Raw genomic sequence first — 21,455 nt, forward strand, 5'->3', positions numbered from 1 at the left:
CTCCCAAGGAGTAAGAGTCTTTTAATTTCATGGCTGCAGTCACCATCTGCAGTGATTTTGGAGCCCAGAAAAATAAAGTTGGTCACTGTTTCCACTGTTTCCCCATTTATTTGCCATGAAGTGATGGGACCAGATGCCATGATCTTAGTTTTCTGAATGTTGAGCTTTAAGCCAAGTTTTTCACTCTCCTCTTTCACTTTCATCAAGAGGCTCTTTAGTTCCTCTTGACTTTCTTCCATAAGGGTGGTGTCATCTGCATATCTGAGTTTATTGATATTTCTCCAGGCAATCTTGATTCCAGCTTGTGCTTCCTCCAGCCCATTATTTCTCATGATGTACTCTGCATATGTTAAATAAGCTGGGTGACAATATACAGCCTTGACATACCCCTTTACCGATCTGGAACCAGTCTGTTGTTCCATGTCCAGTTCTGACTTGCTTCCTGACCTGCATACAGATTCCTCAGGAGGCAGGTCAGGTGGTCTGGTATCCCCATCTCTTGAAGAATTTTCCACAGTTTGTTGTGATGCACACAGTCAAAGGCTTTGGCATAGTTGAAGAAATAGATGTTTTTCTGGAACTCTCTTGCTTTTTTGATGACCCAGCAGATGTTGGCAATTTGATCTCTGATTCCTCTGCCTTTTCTAAATCCAGCTTGAACATTTGGAAGTTCATGGTTCATGTACTGTTGAAGCCTGGCTTGGAGAACTGTGGGGGCACTGAACTTGAGTTGCTTCACTGTGCAAACCTGGGAGCTGCAAACCTGGCAAGTCAAGTTCTGCCCAGTCCCTGGAGAGAACCCTAAGTGTGAGGGAAACAGACCTGGAAGACACTGGAGAAAAAGCCTAGCCTCCCAGGAGAGTGAGCCAGCACAGGACTCTGCTCACCTCAGGAAAGCAGGAGGCTACCCCCTGGTTGTCAGTTCAGTTGAGTTCAGTTCAGTTGCTCAGTTGTGTCTGATGCTTTGTGACCCATGGACTGCAGCAGGCCATGCCTCCCTGTTCATCACCCAACTCCCAGAGTTAACTCACACTCATGTCCATCGAGTCGGTGATGCCATCCAACCATCTCACCCTCTGTCGTCCCCTTCTCCTCCCACCTTCTATCTTTCCCAGCATCAGGGTCTTTTCCAATGAGTCAGTTTTTCGCATCAGGTGGCCAAAGTATTGGGGTTTCAGCTTCAGCATCAGTCCTTCCAGTGAATATTCAGGACTGATTTCCTTTAGGATGGACAGGTTGGATCTCCTTGCAGTCCAAGGGACTCTCAAGAGTCTTCTCCAACACCATGGTTCAAAAGTCACCAGATGCCATCTCCACTCCTGCCCTGGGAGACTGACAGTCGTTTCTAAGGACAAGCAGACCTTTTCACACTCAGATTTCCATGTGCGTTGTTCATGTTTCTATGATTTCCTCTTTCTTCTCCCTCAACATTTTATTTTGAAAAATTTAAACCAGAGAAGCTGAGTGTATAGTACAAAGAAAACACAGACACCTTCATGCAGATTCACCTTTGCTTGTTTTTTCTGAGCCATTTGAAAGTAAGTTGTCTATATTCTGACACTGTGACTTAGGTTAGAGTCATTAGCTGTGCTCTGAGCAACACGGAAGAGTCTTAAAAGTATCAACAGACAAAAAGCAACAGAACAAGATTTTTTTTTTTCATTTATTTTTATTAGTTGGAGGCTAATTACTTCACAACATTGCAGTGGGTTTTGTCATACATTGACATGAATCAGCCATGTAGTTACATGTATTCCCCATCCCGATCCCCCCTCCCACCTCCCTCTCCACCTGATTCCTCTGGGATTTCCCAGTGCATCAGGCCCGAGCACTTGTCTCATGCATCCCACCTGGGCTGGTGATCTGTTTCACTATAGATAATATGCATGCTAGAACAAGATATTTTATACATCATATTAGTCAAATAAAGCCTGCATACCAAACAAATGTACCTTTTAAAGAGAATACAGAACAAAAGAAGGCACAGTATACACTAGAGGACAGTGGTTTCTTTTTTTTTTTTTTTAAATTTTTTTTTTTAAATTTTTTATTAGTTGGAGGCTAATTACTTCACAACATTTCAGTGGGTTTTGTCATACATTGATATGAATCAGCCATAGATTTACACGTATTCCCCATCCCGATTCCCCCTCCCACCTCCCTCTCCACCCGATTCCTCTGGGTCTTCCCAGTGCACCAGGCCCAAGCATTTGTCTCATGCATCCCACCTGGGCTGGTGATCTGTTTCACCATAGATAGTATACATGCTGTTCTTTTGAAATATCCCACCCTCACATTTTCCCACAGAGTCCAAAAGTCTGTTCTGTATTTCTGTGTCTCTTTTTCTGTTTTGCATATAGGGTTATCGTTACCATCTTTCTAAATTCCATATATATGTGTTAGTATGCTGTAATGTTCTTTATCTTTCTGGCTTACTTCACTCTGTATGAGGGGCTCCAGTTTCATCCATCTCATTAGGACTGTTCAAATGAATTCTTTTTAACGGCTGAGTAATATTCCATGGTGTATATGTACCACAGCTTCCTTATCCATTCATCTGCTGATGGGCATCTAGGTTGCTTCCATGTCCTGGCTATTATAAACAGTGCTGCAATGAACATTGGGGTGCACGTGTCTCTTTCAGATCTGGTTTCCTCAGTGTGTATGCCCAGAAGTGGGATTGCTGGGTCATATGGCAGTTCTATTTCCAGTTTTTTAAGAAATCTCCACACTGTTTTCCATAGCGCCTGTACTAGCTTGCATTCCCACCAACAGTGTAAGAGGGTTCCCTTTTCTCCACACCGTCTCCAGCATTTATTGCTTGTAGACTTTTGGATAGCAGCCATTCTGACTGGCAAGTAATGGTACCTCATTGTGGTTTTGATTTGCATTTCTCTAATAATGAGTGATGTTGAGCATCTTTTCATGTGTTTGTTAGCCATCTGTATGTCTTCTTTGGAGAAATGTCTGTTTAGTTCTTTGGCCCATTTTTGAATTGGGTCATTTATTTTTCTGGAATTGAGGTGCAGGAGTTGCTTGTATATTTTTGAGATTAATCCTTTGTCTGTTTCTTCATTTGCTATTATTTTCTCCCAATCTGACGGCTGTCTTTTCACCTTACTTATAGGTTCCTTTGTAGTGCAAAAGCTTTTAAGTTTCATTAGGTCCCATTTGTTTAGTTTTGTTTTTATTTCCAATATTCTGAGAGGTGGGTCATAGAGGATCTTGCTGTGATTTATGTCGGAGAGTGTTTTGCCTATGTTCTCGTCTAGGAGTTTTATAGTTTCTGGTCTTACATTTAGATCTTTAATCCATTTTGAGTTTATTTTTGTGTATGGTGTTAGAAAGTGTTCTAGTTTCATTCTTTTACAAGTGGTTGACCAGTTTTCCCAGCACCACTTGTTAAAGAGGTTGTCTTTTTTCCATTGTATATCCTTGCCTCCTTTGTCAAAGATAAGGTGTCCATAGGTTCGTGGATTTATCTCTGGGCTTTCTATTCTGTTCCATTGATCTATATTTCTGTCTTTGTGCCAGTACCATACTGTCTTGATGACTGTGGCTTTGTAGTAGAGTCTGAAGTCAGGCAGGTTGATTCCTCCAGTTCCATTCTTCTTTCTCAGGATTACTTTGGCTATTCGAGGTTTTTTGTATTTCCATACAAATTGTGAAATTATTTGTTCTAGTTCTGTGAAAAATACCGTTGGTAGCTTGATAGGGATTGCATTGAATCTATAGACTGCTTTGGGTAGAATAGCCATTTTGACAATATTGATTCTTCCAATCCATGAACACGGTATGTTTCTCCATCTGTTTGTGTCCTCTTTGATTTCTTTCATCAGTGTTTTATAGTTTTCTATGTATAGGTCTTTTGTTTCTTTAGGTAGATATACTCCTAAGTATTTTATTCTTTTTGTTGCAATGGTGAATGGTATTGTTTCCTTAATTTCTCTTTCTGTTTTTTCATTGTTAGTATATAGGAATGCAAGGGATTTCTGTGTGTTAATTTTATATCCTGCAATTTTACTATATTCATTGATTAGCTCTAGTAATTTTCTGGTAGAGTCTTTAGGGTTTTCTATGTAGAGGATCATGTCATCTGCAAACAGTGAGAGTTTCACTTCTTCTTTTCCTATCTGGATTCGTTTTACTTCTTTTTCTGCTCTGATTGCTGTGGCCAAAACTTCCAACACTATGTTGAATAGTAGTGGTGAGAGTGGGCATCCTTGTCTTGTTCCTGATTTCAGGGGAAATGCTTTCAATTTTTCACCATTGAGGGTGATGCTTGCTGTGGGTTTGTCATATATAGCTTTTATTATGTTGAGGTATGTGCCTTCTATTCCTGCTTTTTGGAGAGTTTTAATCATAAATGAGTGTTGAATTTTGTCAAAGGCTTTCTCTGCATCTATTGAGATAATCATATGGTTTTTATCTTTCAATTTGTTAATGTGGTGTATTACATTGATTGATTTGTGGATATTAAAGAATCCTTGCATTCCTGGGATAAAGCCCACTTGGTCGTGGTGTATGATTTTTTTAATATGTTGTTGGATTCTGTTTGCTAGAATTTTGTTAAGGATTTTTGCATCTATGTTCATCAGTGATATTGGCCTGTAGTTTTCTTTTTTTGTGGCATCTTTGTCTGGTTTTGGAATAAGGGTAATGGTGGCTTCATAGAATGAGTTTGGAAGCTTACCTTCATCTGCAATTTTCTGGAAGAGTTTGAGTAAGATAGGTGTTAGCTCTTCTCTAAATTTTTGGTAGAATTCAGCTGTGAAGCCATCTGGTCCTGGGCTTTTGTTTGCTGGAAGATGTTTGATTACAGTTTCGATTTCCTTGCTTGTGATGGGTCTGTTAAGATCTTCTATTTCTTCCTGGTTCAGTTTTGGAAAGTTATACTTTTCTAAAAATTTGTCCATTTCATCCAAGTTGCCCATTTTATTGGCATAGAGCTGCTGGTAGTAGTCTCTTATGATCCTTTGTATTTCAGTGTTGTCTGTTGTGATCTCTCCATTTTCATTTCTAATTTTGTTAATTTGGTTCTTCTCTCTTTGCTTCTTAATGAGTCTTGCTAATGGTTTGTCAATTTTGTTTATCTTTTCAAAAAACCAGCTTTTAGCTTTGTTGATTTTTGCTATGGTCTCTTTAGTTTCTTTTGCATTTATTTCTGCCCTGATATTTAAGATTTCTTTCCTTCTGCTAACTCTGGGGTTCTTCATTTCTTCCTTCTCTAATTGCTTTAGGTGTAGAGTTAGGTTATTTATTTGGTTTTTTTCTTGTTTCTTGATATAAGCCTGTAATGCTATGAACCTTCCCCTTAGCACTGCTTTTACAGTGTCCCATAGGTTTTGGGTTGTTGTGTTTTCATTTTCATTCATTTCTATACATATTTTGATTTCTTTTTTGATTTCTTCTATGATTTGTTGGTTATTCAGAAGTGTGTTATTTAGCCTCCATATGTTTGAATTTTTAACAATTTTTTTCCTGTAATTGAGATCTAATCTTACTGCACTGTGGTCAGAAAAGATGACTGGAATGATTTCAATTTTTTTGAATTTTCCAAGACCAGATTTATGGCCCAGGATGTGATCTATTCTGGAGAAGGTTCCTTGTGCACTTGAGAAAAAGGTGAAGTTGATTGTTTTGGGGTGAAATGTCCTATAGATGTCAATTAGGTCTAGCTGGTCCATTGTGTCATTTAAGGTTTGTGTTTCCTTGTTAATTTTCTGTTTAGTTGATCTATCCATAGTTGTGAGTGGGGTATTAAAGTCTCCCACTATTATTGTGTTACTATTAATTTCCTCTTTCATACTCGTTAGCGTTTGCCGTACATATTGCGGTGCTCCTATGTTGGGTGCATATATATTTATAATTGTTATATCTTCTTCTTGGATTGATCCTTTGATCATTATGTAGTGTCCTTCTTTGTCTCTTTTCACAGCCTTTATTTGAAAGTCTATTTTATCTGATATGAGTATTGCGACTCCTGCTTTCTTTCGTTCCCCGTTTGCATGAAATATTTTTTTCCAGCCCTTCACTTTCAGTCTGTATGTGTCCCTTGCTTTGAGGTGGGTCTCTTGTAGACAGCATATATAGGGGTCTTGTTTTTGTATCCATTCAGCCAATCTTTGTCTTTTGGTTGGGGCATTCAACCCATTTACATTTAGCGTAATTATTGATAGGTGTGGTCCCGTTGCCATTTACTTTGTTGTTTTGGGTTCACGTTTATACAACCTTTCTGCATTTCCTGTCTAGAGAAGATCCTTTAGCATTTGTTGAAGAGCTGGTTTGGTGGTGCTGAATTCTCTCAGCTTTTGCTTATCTGTAAAGCTTTTGATTTCTCCTTCATATCTGAATGAGATCCTTGCTGGATACAGTAATCTAGGTTGTAGGTTATTCTCTTTCATTACTTTCAGTACGTCCTGCCATTCCCTTCTGGCCTGGAGGGTTTCTATTGATAGATCAGCTGTTATCCTTATGGGAATCCCTTTGTGTGTTATTTGTTGTTTCTCCCTTGCTGCTTTTAATATTTGTTCTTTGTGTTTGATCTTTGTGAATTTTATTCATATGTGTCTTGGGGTGTTTCGCCTTGGGTTTATCCTGTTTGGGACTCTCTGGGTTTCTTGGACTTGGGTGGCTATTTCCTTCCCCATTTTAGGGAAGTTTTTAGCTATTATCTCCTCGAGTATTTTCTCATGGCCTTTCTTTTTGTCTTCTTCTTCTGGAACTCCTATGATTCGAATGTTGGGGCGTTTCACATTGTCCCAGAGGTCCCTGAGGTTGTCCTCATTTCTTTTGATCCTTTTTTCTTTTTTCCTCTCTGCTTCATTTATTTCCACCATTTTATCTTCTACCTCACTTATCCTATCTTCTGTCTCTGTTATTCTACTCTTGGTTCCCTCCAAAGTGTTTTTGATCTCATTCATTGCATTATTCATTTTTAATTGAGTCTTTTTTATTTCTTCTAGGTCTTTATTAAACATTTCTTGTATCTTTTCAATTTTTGTTTCCAGGCTATTTATCTGTAACTCCATTTTGTTTTCAAGATTTTGGATCATTTTTATTATCATTATTCTAAATTCTTTTTCAGGTAGATTTCCTATCTCCTCCTCTTTTGTTTGACTTGGTGGGCATTTTTCATGTTCCTTTACCTGTTGGGTATTTCTCTGCCTTTTCATCTTGTTTAGATTGCTGTGTCTGGAGTGGGCTTTCTGTATTCTGGAGGCCTGTGGTTCCTTTTTATTGTGGAAGATTTACCCAGTGGGTGGGGTTAGACGATTGGCTTGTCAAGGTTTCCTGGTTAGGGAAGTTTGCGTCAGTGTTCTCGTGCATGGAACTTGATTTCTTCTCTTTGGAGAGCAATGGAGTGCCCAGTAATGAGTTTTGAGATGGGTCTATGTGTTAGGTGTGACCTTGGGCAGCCTGTATGTTGACGTTCAGGGCTATGTTCCTGCGTTGCTGGAGAATTTGCGTGCTATGTCTTGCTCTATAACTTATTGGCTCTTGGGTGGTGGTTGGTTTCAGTGTAGGTATGGAGGCTTTTGGACGGTCACTTATTACTTAAAGTTCCATGTAGTCAGGAGTTTTCTGGTGTTCTCAGGTTTTGGGCTTAAGTCTCCTGCCTCTGGATTTCAGTTTTATTCTTCCTGTAGTCTCAGGACTTCTCCAACTATACAGCACTGATAAGAAAACTTCTAGGTTAATGGCGAAAAGATTCTCCCCCGTTAGGCATACCCAGAGAGGTTCACAGATTTACATGAAGAAGAGGAGAGAGAGGAGGAAGATAGAGATGAGCACGAGGAGAAAAAGGGGGACTCAAGAGGAGAGAGACAGATCTACGCAGCTATCTGTTCCCAGAGTGTTCTCCGTATCCCAGTCACCTACAAAGATTCACAGAATTGGATTGGGAAGAGAAGGGGAAAGGAGGAAATAGAGGTGTTCTGAGGTAGAAAACAGAGAGTCAAGATTGGGAGAGAATAATCTTCGGTTTAAAAATAGGGCTTCTCTTCTTTTTTTTTTGTAAGGTTATAGTGTGTTGAAAATGAAAATTAAGGAGTAGTAGAGGAGTACTAGAGGACTTTAAAAGAAATAAGAGGAAAAGAAAAATAGAAAATAGAAGAGAAAAAGGAAAGAAAAAGAAAAAAAAAGAAGAAAAAAAAAGAAAAAGAACAGAAAAAAAAAAGAAAAGAAAAAAAGAAAAAAAAAAGTTTTTTTTCCCCTAATTAAAAAAATCGTAAAAATCTATGGAAATGAAAGTTAAGGAGTAATGGGGGAGTAATAGGGGATTTTAAAGGAAAATAAAAGAGAAAAAAATATAAAAGAAAAAATAAAAAAAGAAAAAAAAAAAGAGAGAAAAAAGTAAAATTATATCTAGGAGTTTCTCTAGAGCTGTTGCGGTCAGTGTGGGTTCGGCTCAGTTTCAGATAGCTCCTCGTTCCAGCTTACACTTCTCGGTATCTACAGGCCTCTTACGGTGTAGTTGGTGTTTTCTAGAGGGATTTTAATCTGTTGCACCAGTCCCTTCTGAAGCGGTTCCCTTTGTTTATTTGGCTTCTGTTTGCCGGTCTCTTCAGGGCCTCATTTCCGCCCTGACACAGGTGGGCAGAGGTGGACTCATTCAGGTAGCTAGTTCCGTCACGCTGCTGGGAGGGGCTGCCGCTGCGGGAATGGGCTGGCGCTGTGGGGGCGGGCCTGCGCCGCGGGGACGGGCTGGCGCTGCCGGGAGGGCATGACGCTGCTTTCTCCGTCTGCGCTGCTCAGGCTCCCGGCTGCTCTATATGGAGCGCGCCCCGCGCTGCGCGAGGTTCCAGCCCTCGGGTGTTCCACAAAAGCGTGGAACGAAAAGCTGCGCCTGCTCTCTGTGCCTTCCCCGTCAGAGCGGTCCAGGCAGCCAGTGGCTTGGTGGGCGCACTCTCCCCAGGCGTGGCGCGCCCACTCCCTTCCGTGGACCCAGTCTCAGTTTCCGCTGGCGCCAGTCGGTGGCGTGCGCCCTCTGCCCTCTGCGTCCCCAGCCCCAGTCCCCGCCCGTGCCGGTCGGGTGCCTGCGCCCTGTGTCTCGCCGCGACCTTCCCCTCCCCCCTGCCTCCTGCCTCCGGCGGGGCTGGGCCGGTCCGCAGCCTGCGAGCTCTTCTCTGGACTTTCTCGGTCCCTTTGTTCTGCGAACGGCCGGCAGTGTGTTCGGGCCAGTTAATGTACTCTCTCTCTTTTGGTCTCCCACAGTTCAAGTTGGCACCTCACAGAAGCTCCCTCCGATTGTCCTCAGGGCACTCAGGCCCAGACCCTACCCCAAGCAATGCCACCCAAGACTCCCTTCCCGGGACAAATCTCCGTCCTCAGCTCTTTTGTCTCACTTTTTATCTTTTATATTTTGTCCTACCTCCTTTTGAAGACAATGGGCTGCTTTTCTGGGTGCCTGATGACCTCAGCTAGCGATCAGAAGTTGTTCTGTGAAGTTTGCTCTGCATTCAGTTATTCTTTTGATGAATTTGTAGGAGAAAAAGTGGTCTCCCCGTCCTACTCCTCTGCCATCTTAGGACAGTGGTTTCTTCATGGAAGACAGGAATATGGAAATGGAGACGAGGGGTAAAAGGAATCAATTAAACAAGATTGCAGCTTTACCAGGGCAAATGGGATGTTATGTCATAAACCGAGGTGTGTGATGAACCCAACCTTCTGCACCTAAATTCGGAAATGAAAGCAAGAAAAGAGCAGAAAAAAACCAGATAAGATGGAAAGTATAAGAGAGAGGGAGGGAGGGAAGTAACAATAAATGAATTTGTCCCAAATGAGGGGAATCCTGGAATGTCAGATTTCTGCAAATTCTTCTGTGCTCCCTGATCTCAATTCAAATCCAGTTTCACTTGGAAGTTAGTTTTATGCGTTTGGGGGAAAGAGCTCTCCTTGAAAAAAAAAAAAAGTTGTCTGATAACCTCCTTTCTTAGTACATTATATTTTTCTTCGTCAAGCTGTGAGTTGGATTCTCAGAAAAGATGTGCCTGGGTCTACATTTAAAATGGAAACCCAGGGGGTTCCCTGGTGGTCTAGTGGTTGGCACTTGGTTCTCTCACTGCCATGGGCCCAAGTTCAATCCTTGGTCAGGGAACTAAAATCCCACAAGCTTTGGGGTGAGGCCAAAAAAAAAAAAAAGGAAATCCAGCAATTAATTGTTTTTTAATTATATTTATTTATTTTTAATTGGAGGATAATTGCTTTACAGTGTTGTGTTGGTTTCTGCCATACAACAATGTGAATCTGTCATTATTATACATATATCCCCTCCCTTTTGAGCCTTCCTCCGACCACCCCCTAAAACCCAGCAATATAAAATGAACAACTTTTCTTCTTATATCAGTCAAAGAAATTTTAAACTGGATATTTTTTTAAACTTAAAGACATCAATATCTACCTCTTCCAGAAAATATCTCGATTCCAGGGCTTAATTAGAGTGTTATCAAAGATTCTTAAAAAAAAAAAAAAAAGATTCTTTCAAATACTTAATAACCGGCAATAAAAATTAAGTAAACATTTCTGCCTATAAGTAATTATTATATCTAACTTTGCCTGCCAGAATCTTAGGCATTTTGATTTTTTTTTTTCAGATTAAATGCATGTTAAAGTCTCCTTTCTGACATAAAGCTTAGAACATGAGAAAGAAAACAGAGAAACACTATCTGGGTGAGTCTACAAATGTTTGGGAGCAGAAGCCTGTTCTCACCCCTGCGGTGGGTGAGGGAGGGGGACAGAGAAGAGCTGATTTCTCTGTAAGAATTCTTCCAAATTTTGTTCTCTATCTCATTGTCAAAATTACTAAGAGATGTCACATTTTAAAGGTTACTTTTGCAAGGCTTCCTGAAATTCAAAAGGCAAATACAGGTATGGGTGGAGGGAGAAATCCATTGTAATTAATCATAGGGGAAAAAAGGGGGGGAGAAACATTAAGTTTGCAAAGACAGAAACATTAGAAATAGCCAGTGTAAATGATGGAACACTCACCTACAGGGATGGCAGCGGGGTGCTTTGAGTAGACCTGTCTTTATAGACTTTTCTTTAGTGGGGTGGGATGGGGTGGGGGACAGAAATCTGTGAACTCTTCCAGGCTCATAAATTTTATTATCTCAGAAATACCTCCCTCCTAAGCTGGTGTGAGGATTATGACATAAGATATATAGAGCACAAAGAAAGTGCTAAATAAATGTCATCCATTGTTATTTTTATTCCCAGGAAGACAAGGACACTGAGAACAGGGTGACGAACACTTCTGGTTTGCTCAGAAGGTCCAAGTTTTAGCACTGAATGTCCTGTGTCCCCAGTGGCACTAGTGGTAAAGAACCCGCCTGCCAATGCAGGAGACTTAAGAGACGCAGGGTCCATCCCTGGGTCAGGAAGATCCCCTCATAAGATCCCCTTTGGACAATCCTCTCTAGTATTTTTGCCTGAAGAATCCCATAGACAGGGGAGCCTGGCGGGCTACAGTCCACAGGGTCACACAGAGTTGGACATGCCTGAAGCACTTTAGTACCCACATCCTGCCTGTGTTCTATGAATCCGCTCACCCCCAGGACACAAATAGTTCCAGGTTTTCAGCTTTTTGTTGGGGTCGAGCAGGGTGGAGGAAAGTCAGTGAATTCCTATTCCCCACAGTCAAATGGTAATCTCCTGTCAGATGCCCAGCAGTTCCTGTTTCTACCCTATCTTGCCATCACATTGCCTGCAAAAGAGAAGGAACTTCTTGTTGTAGGAGGCAAGTCAGCACAAAGCGCTGAAGGAGGCTGCCGGAGGCTCCATCCGGACGTGCTGTTCTCTGCACCACTCAGCAGCTACCAGCAGAGGGCACACTCCTACCCTGCTTACTGTATTCCGAACTCCATCCTATGAACCACTTCAGCCTCCCTGGAAGTCTTAATACACTGCTCTTCCAAGCTAAGCTGTATTCATCGTTTTTCTTCTCCCTCCCTTCCTTCCCTTTCGTTTCCATGAATGCACTTGCAAGGAACATGAGCTCACAGTCACAAATCACCATATTTAGTGGTAAAATAGCAGAGCATGAAAATTAAAAAAAAAAAAAAAAAATTAAGTGGGAGAAAATGCCCATGAGTTTTTCCTTTTGTTACTCAGTTTGTTTATTCATTTATTTTTGGCTGAGCTGGCTCTCTGTTGCTGCAGGCTTTTTCTAGTTGCAGAGAGCGAGGGCTTCTGTCTTGTTGCAGTGGCTTCTCTTGTTGTGGGGTATGGGCTCTAGGATGCGTGGGCTTCAGTGGCTGTGGCATGTGGGTTCACTGGTTGGGGCTTGTGTGCTCCAGAGTGCAGAACCAGTATTTGTGGCTTAGCTGCCCCGTGGCATGTGGGATCTTCCCAGCCCAGGCATCGAACCAGTGTTCTTTGCATTGCAAGGTGGACTCTCAACTGCTGGACCACCAGGAAAGCCCCTGTTACTCAGTCTTATTAAAAATATATATGTAGACAAGCTTTCAATGCTTTACATATTAGAAACTATTACAAACATATGTATCTTAAAGATGGAAAAATTTTAAGGTCACTTTCAGCATATTCTATGAGAATCATAGAAACCAGTCATTTGGTTGTATAGGTGAAACTGATTTAATATTGTAAATTACTTATGTGTGCGTGCTAAGTGGCTTCAGTCATGTCCTACTTTTTGTGACCCCATGGACTGTAGCCCAGCAGGCTCCTCTGTCCATGGAATTCTCCAGGAAAGAATATTGGAGTGGGTTGCCATTTTCTTCTCCAGGGGCTCTTCCCGACCCAGAGATAGAACTCGTGTCTCTCAGATCTCCTGAACTGGAGGCGGGTTCTTTGCCACTAGCGCCTCCTGGGAAGGCATTTTCATACCTCAGGATACCTCCAGGGTCACAATTATTGGCTGTTTTGCTTGTATGCCATTATAATAATCACTATCTGCCTTTGCTTTCTGCCTATTTGATAATCATGTTCACAAATCAGCCACAAGGTGTGGGTTTACTATATTAAAAATTGCTCCTGGTATTTTATAACATACAGACATTTCACAATCAAATTGCAAAACCGGACCTTGGCTCCAATAATGAAAATGAAATGATTTAACTAGGAAGTTATAAAATATAATATTTTCTGAGATTTGGTGTCAGGTATTCACGTCATTAGTCGACAGTGCATGCCAAGGGATAAAGAGAGGATATTTAGTTAAATCCAGGAGATTCTAATGACAATCAGGGGAACTGTTCAAGCTTGAACACAGGCCTCCAAATAACATGGGCTTTCCTAAGCCCCCATTAGAGGAATCAGTGCTCGTCTCTCTTCAGTCCCAACTGCTAAACTTATCTTGGGATATTTCAAAACTGTTCCTTCTACTGTGGAAGGTTTCCCCAGGTGCAGGGAAAACTGTAAAAGGAGAGTGTTGTGGGGGACGTGGTTGTCATTCCACAGACCTGGGCAGCAAGTAGAAGATATCTCATGTCAGTAAGTGTAGTTCTTTGTTCTTTACTGGGTTGATTCTTTAAAAATATGTGCATTTTGTGTTATTATTCTTCATCCTATGTTCCTTAATGAGGCCCAGTTACAGTGAAAGCTGGGCACTCGACCTTAGCTCCAAAGTGGGATAAAGAGCCAAGGTAGATTTCTGTTAGGATTTCAACAGCAATTTCCCCAAATGCACCTTAGAAAACATGGAGCTAGGAATTTTGTTTCTAAATAGGGTTGATGGTGGTCCAAATAATCTTCCACTCTTAAAACTTTATCCTCTCCCCCCCCCCCCCCCATACCGTGAGGCTTGTGGGATCTTAGTTCCTCCACCAGGAATTGAACCCATGCCTTTGTCAGTGAAAGCACAGAGCCCTAACCTGTGGACCTCCAGGGAATTCCCCAAACTTTTATCCTCTTGATTTTGCTTCTCAATAGTAAAAATAATGTATTCTACATCTGCTGTGTACCCTGCACATAAGAGGTAATTTGGAAAACTTTGTCCACTGACAATGCTTCGATTAGAATTTGTAAAGTCCATTTAACATATCTCCATTTTCTTCACCCTGAATAAAAATCTTTATCAAAGATACAAGTTACTACAGAAATCTATATTCCAGATCAGGAACACTGATTCATATTTCCAAAGGAAATGGACACTCCCCAATTTGGATTTCCTCATTCACAGGGAGTCATTGCTGACGGTGCTGGTTGCTTTTCCTTTATTCTTATTTGAAAACACAACAGTGAGGTGCTGGGAAAGCTTTGTATGCAAAGAGGCTCTCAAACGTCACAGTAATTCCTAATTGAGAAAAGAACTCACAAGCCAAAGTGGAACGAAGGTGGTTATATCACATTTTAATATAATAAGTGATTTAAGCCTACACTGACAATTGGAGATATATCTTCTTAGGCTTGGGCCAGATTAAGCCTTCTGTAAGAAAGAAAAACAGAAAACCTTTTTAAGTTGCCAGATTCTTTTTTTTCCCTTACTGGTTGCATAACTTCATTGTTAAAGTTATACTTTCTTGTTGCTAACCCTCTTAGATGCCCCAGTATAGCCATGGGCTTTTAGGAAATCATTTAGACTAATAGTGACTATGTCCTCTAATGATTTTATGTAATCTAGCACCTGGTACCTCAGCTGGTAACAAACCTGCCTGTGATGTGGGAGACCCTGGTTTGATTCCTAGGTTGGCAAGATCCCTTGGAAGAAGGCATGGCAACCCACTCCAGTATTCTTGGCCTTCCCTGGTGGTTCAGACGGTAAAGAATCCACCTGCATTGAAGGAGACCCCAGTTCTATTCCTGGGTCAGGAAGATCCCCTGGAGAAGGGAACAGCAACCCACTCCAGTATTGATGCCTGGAGAATCCCCATGGACAGAGGAGCCTGGCTGGCTATAGTCCCTGGGGTCGCAAAGAGTTGGACATGACTGAGCGACTGAGTATAGCACAGCACCTCTTTGGACAAGAAGCATGTATTTCTATTGTGAAAAATACAGGCCCCCTTCAACTACAGTTCTGCGGAATCAGTTTCAGGAGATCACCATAGGGACATGTGCGATTCAGTCCTCGTTGTGGCCCAAAAGCTTCCTGACTCAATTTCAAAAGCACTTCACTGTCTTTAGATGCAATATCCACTCTAGGCTCTGTCTCTTGTCTTGTTTTGTTTTCCTTACCTGTGAGATGGTGATGAAATGAGTGCCTTTTCCAATGCCACTCACAGTGCCACTCACCATTGTTGTTTAGTTGTTCAGTCGTGTCTGACTCTTTGCGACCCCGTGGTCTGCAGCCTGCCAGGCTCCTCTGTCCATGGAATTTTCCAGGCAAGAATACTGAAGTGGATTGCCATTTTCCTCTCCAGGGGATCTTCTAGACCCAGGGATTGAACCTGTGTCTCCTGCATTGGCAGATTCTTTACCACCTGAGCCACCAGGGAAGCCCCTGCTCACCATAAAGGGTGGGAATCATTCCTGGCCCCTGATTGATACAGGTGGAGGAATATCAGCTTGAAGTGTAAAAGCTTGAGAAATGAGGTCACTGGGATGTGGACTTTGGACTAGTTGATTTGTCTCCAAAAGCTGCATGTGTGTGTTATCTCTAAGAATCTGCTGGCCCTGGGAGGGCAGTCTCCCCATCCCCTCACCTGCCACAGCAAAGCACTAGATGCCAGAACACAGAGAATGCAGAATATAAGAAAATACAATGAATACAGTATGAATACGAGACCCTTTGGTGATATTTGTGTAGGCAGGTCAGGAAGGCAAGTGCTTCACTATTCCAACTCCTCTTTATGGCTTCTCATGCTAATACTTTGGTCACCTGATGTGAAGAGCTGACTCATTGGAAAAGACCCTGATGCTGAGAAAGACTGAGGGCAGAAGGAGAAGGGGGCGACAGAGGATGAGATGGTTGGATGGTATCACTGACTCAATGGACATGAGTTTGAGTTAACTCCAGGAGATAGTGAAGGACAGGGAAGCCTGGCATGTGCAGTCCATGAGGTTGCAGAGTCAGGCATGCCTTTTTGACTGAAAAACCTCAACATGGTTATCTGATTGTCAGTATTTGCTTTCTCATGGTGAGTGTTTTGTGTAGAAAAGGTTCAAGTGTGTTTCTCACCGGGTCAACTGCTCCTCTCTTGCTCATTGCCCATCTGACCCCTTGTGGGGCCAGCTGGCACCCCTGAGTCTCCTCTGCTCTGATTCCCTGACTCACCTGCAGGCTAACTCACATCCTCAAGTGGGTGAACTCAAAGGGCATCTGGGCAAAGAACATGCTGGGATTGGTAGCTTTAATTTCCTGTAGCTGTGCATTTTGAGATGATTCTAGAACACTTCACAAAGCAGTAATGCTCTTGAATAAACTTGAGATAGTTGAGCTGATTTTCAGGAGACAACTGGTCTGCAAGTAAGCTTTGGCCAAATTTCTGTACACATTATGGGAAAAACCAACGACCAAAATTTTACAATTTGGCTAATGACTATGGTATCATATTACAACTACAAAAGGAACCCTGGAAGTAGCTAATTCACTTATTCATTAATGAGTTCCTTTCCATTCATTAGATTCCCAGTGTAGAATATGGGGACGAAGTGAGGACAGGACACAGGCCTATCCTCTGTGGATATACTGCTTAGAGGAGATGATCATGTAGCAAATGATTAGCTTGCTGTCTGGGGTTAAGTTCAGGTCATAGGCAGACTTACCAGCAAAGTGGGTGCTTGCATTGACTTGAAAGATGGGTAGAAGTTGGCCCAGAGAAAGGAAGGAAGGGCATTTCAGGTCAGGGGACTAATCCAGCTCTACAATTTATTAGCTACTTGACTCCAGGCAAAATGCTTAACATATGAGCTCCCCCGTCTGTAAAATGGAAGTAATATTATCTGCTTTAGAGGGTGGTGGTGAGGAGGAAGTGAGTTGATTTGTGCAGAGAATTCAGAGCAGGGCCTGAAGCACCTACAAGGAAAGACCTCAAGGCAGGAGGAGCCAAGTGCATCAGGGACCAGCGAGCATATTGGAAAGGCTGACACATGGACATGCAGGAGGAGGTTCAGATGGGGCGCAGGTGCAGAGAGAGGGGAACTTGCAAAGAGATCTTTAAGCTCCATTAGGGGATTTAGACTTTGTCTTAGAGGAGCTGGAAAGCCATTGAAACATTCTGAGCAGAGAGTTTCTGATGGGAACTTGCCTTTCAGAAAGATCCTGCAGTATTTCATGTGAGAACCTGAACCATGAGGGCAACAGTGGGAACTGCCAAGGAGGGTGCTTAGATGTGCGACAGATGAGACCAAGTAACTTGGTGACTCATGAGGGATGAAGGGGTCATGGATGCTCTGAGGTTCCTGCCCAGAGACTTGTGGGCAGTGGAAAAGGAAGCTGGCCTCAGAGTGGGTCCCAACCTAAGCCCCATTCCTTCTCCCAGGACAGTGATGTCCAATACATGCCAAGATCTCAACCTATCAGATCCTCAGTTTAATGTCTGGCTTTAAAAATCCTTTGGACACTAGCCTGGGTGGGAGGAGTGTTTGGGGAGAATGGATACATGTATATGTGTGGTTGGATCCCTTTGCTGTGCATCTGAAGCAGTCACAACATTGTTAATTAGCTATGTGTGTGTGCGTGTGTGCATGCTAAGTCACTTCAGTCATGTCCGACTCTTTGCGACCCCATGGACTCTAGCCTATCAGGCTCCTCAGTCTATGGGATTCTCCAAGCAAGAATACTGGAGTGGACTGCCATCCCCTCATCTAGGGGATCTTCCCGACGCAGGGATGGAACCCTCATCTCTTTATGTCTCCTGCACTGGCAGGGAGGTTCTTTACCACTAGCTCCACCTGGGAAGTGCAGATATATACACGCCAACACAAAGTAAAAAGTTTTGGAAAAAAAAAAAAAACTTTAATGAGGAGAGTCAAACATTACAAAGAAAAATAAAGTTAATTATATCTTTAGGGAAAAAATCCTTTGGCCAGGATGATAGAGAAAATTTGGCTGAATTAAAAAAAAAAAAAAAAAAAAACAAAACCTTCTTCTTATATGTTTAGTAAAAACCAACAGGAAAAGCTGGCAGTCATAAAGGTTAATGCAGTTTGAAGTACCATTAATAGGATAAAGATGTCTGAACTGGGAGGGTGATACCCGCCCCCCCCCCCCCCCCCCCCGCCCCCACACATAACCCATAGTCAAATTGCACAGGGCTATTCTTGGGCACTGTATTTTAAAAGACATGTAGATAAACCACATTCATTGATTCGAGAGGAGATTAACTAGGAGGATGAGGGGTCTTGGAATAAGTTCATCTGCATTGGGTGCTATAGCCATTCCTGTCTTACAGGGGAGGTAACTAAAGCTTGGAGAAATTACATAACTTGCTCAGTTTCATGTGAAGGTGGCAGTCATGGCAAGATTCATGCCAGACCATGTGACTTGCAAACCCAAACACTCAATTCAAGGACTCGCCAAGGCTGGTTCTCAGCAAGAGGAATGCGTTCCATCTGTCCTGACTTGCCTTTCTTGTCCTGCTGCTTCCACTGACTTTGTGCTTAATCTTTCCTTCCCTAGTCTGTGTCCATGCTCACACCATGTGGGGCAAATATCTTCCTTTCTCATCCCCATCTCTCTCTTTAAACTCCACCTCCAAGGCCACCTCCCATGCAAAGTCTTCTTATCTTCTAACCTGATGGCACCTTTGTTTCTTTGATGCCCACAGAGCTCTGTACTTTTCTTTTTGTGACTTTGTTTTTCTGGCTTGGATTATGGTTACTTGTGTGCTGATTGTCCACCACTAAGTTATAAGCCCTGTGAGGACATGGGTTGAACAATTTCTATCCCTTGCCTAGAAGATAAAAATCCATTAAGTCCATGTTCTATAAGGTGTATGTTGAATTTGGGAGGTTTATGTTGAGATGAATGAATGGGAGCAAGGAAGGGACCACAGGGCCTGATCTACCACCCTTGGTGCTATCATAGAGTCTGTGTGCATGGTGACCAGACACATGTTTCTACTCCTTGTCCAACAGCACAGCATGATAGAAGTTTCAAAGCATCCTAGTAAACTCATCAGAAGAGAAAGTGTCTAATACAGTGTTTCTTGCTCTTAGAGAATCATACTGGCTCCTACTGGGAGCTTCTTGCTTTACTCAGAGCTCTAAAACCATCTCTGTCTATTCTAGAATTTATCTGGGGCTTGCTAGCAAGCTTACCTATGGCCATTTCTGAAATGTACCCTTTTGAAATTTGCGGCATTTCCTTGACCCCTGCCCTTCTCCCTGGTCATTGCCTTCATTCTAAGATCACATCTGGTTCTTTCATCCACGTGTTAACATTATGAAGTCTCAGGTGCCATTCACAGTGTTTCCTTTGGGCCATAGGGAACAGTTTATATTTGAAAGGGGCAGCTGAGAAATCAGAATGTGATTTTTTAAAATTAATTTATTGTTTATTGAAGGATAATTGCTTTCCAGAATTTTGCTGTCTTCTGTCAAACCTCAACATGAATCAGAATGTGATTTTTAAAAAATGGCTCTGATGATTTGGACAGAGTCACTCTCTGAGAACTTTCTATCCTCTGAGTGGTCGTGGGCTGCGTCCTTCTCTTGGTAATTAGTGACTCTGAGATATGGACGTGGCTTTTGGTCTTACAAATCATCTAGCCATGTGTGACTACTGTCAGCAGAAAAAAGAGCTTCCCAGCTCCACATCTGCTGAATTCTTAAGAGGGGCTGGACTGTGGGGCCCTTTCTGTGAGGGTTGCTTTCTGCATGTTACAAGCAACTGGGTAAAAAAGTGCAGGGTAAACATAAATGCCGTTCACTGCAAGCAGACCAAATTACAAGCCATCACCTCTTCAAGATAGCCTGCTACCACTCGGGTTATCTGTGTTATAAAACACGTCTAAAGACAACTTCTCTGGAAATAGTGGTTCTTTCACGGGTCTTACTTTAACTCAAATGGTTGAGATAAGGAGAGGAAATAATTTTCCAACAATAAGTTATTTCCTTCCTTAATTTTTTTTTCCTGTCAGGATTTTCTCTTCATTACCCTGTTCTCTGACTATACACACCCCACAACTCAACTGTGCTTCCTTAGCTTCTTAAAATATTTGTAATTATCTTTGATTATTAACTTAATTGGCAGGTCTTCCCTTCCTACTTACAAATCTTGATTCTTCCCTTAATTGGCATGTGGTCCTTTAACATTTCAACCTGGCTTATATCTCATACTTTTTTTTTTTTTTTTTCTGTGTGTAAAAGTTATGCTCTACATTAAATCAGTCTATGGGAACAAATGCTAAATCTTTACATTTCTGCCCCTATTCAAATGGAATCCAGACAGAAGCTCTAGACTTTTCCAGGGACCCCTGCCCTAAACATCTCCAAGCTCGTTGGCATTGCTTGTAATGATCTCAACTCCTACTTGCTCTTGTCTCAGGGGAGAACTCAGATACTACTTAGTAGGGTGCAAGTCCCACCACCAACCACCACTGCTCCACCTCAGACTCCGTCAGCCTTTCCTCTAAATAAATACAAAGTAGAGGAAAAACTATGCTTTCCACGCAACATGGCTTCTAGATAAGACCCCAGGCATACGTCTTCCACTGACATCACTGTGCACAAGCTCCTCCCATCTAGAAATCCAGTGCCCGCATTGCTCCTCAAGGTCATGTTCCACCACTGCTGGCCTCTGCGTCCACCTGGCCTCTTCTCCTTCCCTCCCTATGTCAACTGCAGACACACCTGTCCCAGGGCCCCCAAACAGTGACACTTCATGGGCAGGTGTTTCCCACAGAGAAACCACAGCCTGGATGGCCAGGCAGGACAGGTTTTAGTGTTGGTGCCACATGGGACCAAGACCTGGCCCTCCTCTCCAATGATTTAAAAAGAAGGCTGGTGCTGAGCCCACACCACTGTTCAGGCTCCTCTCCCTCTCTCCACACCCTTTTATGGGTTTGATGACCATGTGGGAAGGGAAGTGCTGTCTTTTCTACACTCTGGCCTCATCTTAACGGTTCACAGGAGATGATAGCAGGGTGGGTGGTGTGTGTATGGAGGGAAGGGTGGGAGAGGGTCTGGAGATGATGTCAGGGTCCTAGTGCCTCTCAGAAAATTTGACCCTGTCAACTACAAAAAACAGTATACAACCTAAAAGCTGAGAATTATATTTTATTTCGTGGGCAAAACTGAGGACTTGGGAATTCCCTGATGGTCAAGTAGTTAGGACTTGGTGCTTTCATTTCCAAGGGTGCCAGTGTTTGGCCCCCGGTCAGGGAACTAAGATCCAGCAGGCCATGCAGTGAGGCTAAAACCTAAGGACTTAAGCCCAGTATACAACTTCTCAGATAACTCTGAGAGAGTGCTCCAAAGAGAAAGGGAGGAGCCAGCAGATACAGGAGTTTTTGCAACAAAGACCAGTTATTGGAACATCAAAAGATTTCTGCTAATTAAAGAAAACTGGACATCTCAAGTTAAGGAATTTAGTGCTTTTCTGTGTATGGGGAAGA

The 21,455-nt window shown here is 42.4% G+C and overlaps 1 non-coding gene and 1 pseudogene across 1 annotated transcript; one reads left to right on the forward strand and one right to left on the reverse strand.

Annotated features, from left to right (window-relative positions):
* LOC122686691 overlaps nt 1-21,455 on the reverse strand; it is a 56,334-nt pseudogene that overhangs the window by 16,794 nt on the left and 18,085 nt on the right.
* TRNAE-CUC lies at nt 10,027-10,099 on the forward strand. The gene has a single exon. It is a non-coding gene; the product is annotated as a tRNA-Glu (tRNA).

This window comes from Cervus elaphus, chromosome 30 (assembly GCF_910594005.1).
Source record: "Cervus elaphus chromosome 30, mCerEla1.1, whole genome shotgun sequence".
Classification (NCBI taxonomy): Eukaryota; Metazoa; Chordata; class Mammalia; order Artiodactyla; family Cervidae; genus Cervus; species Cervus elaphus.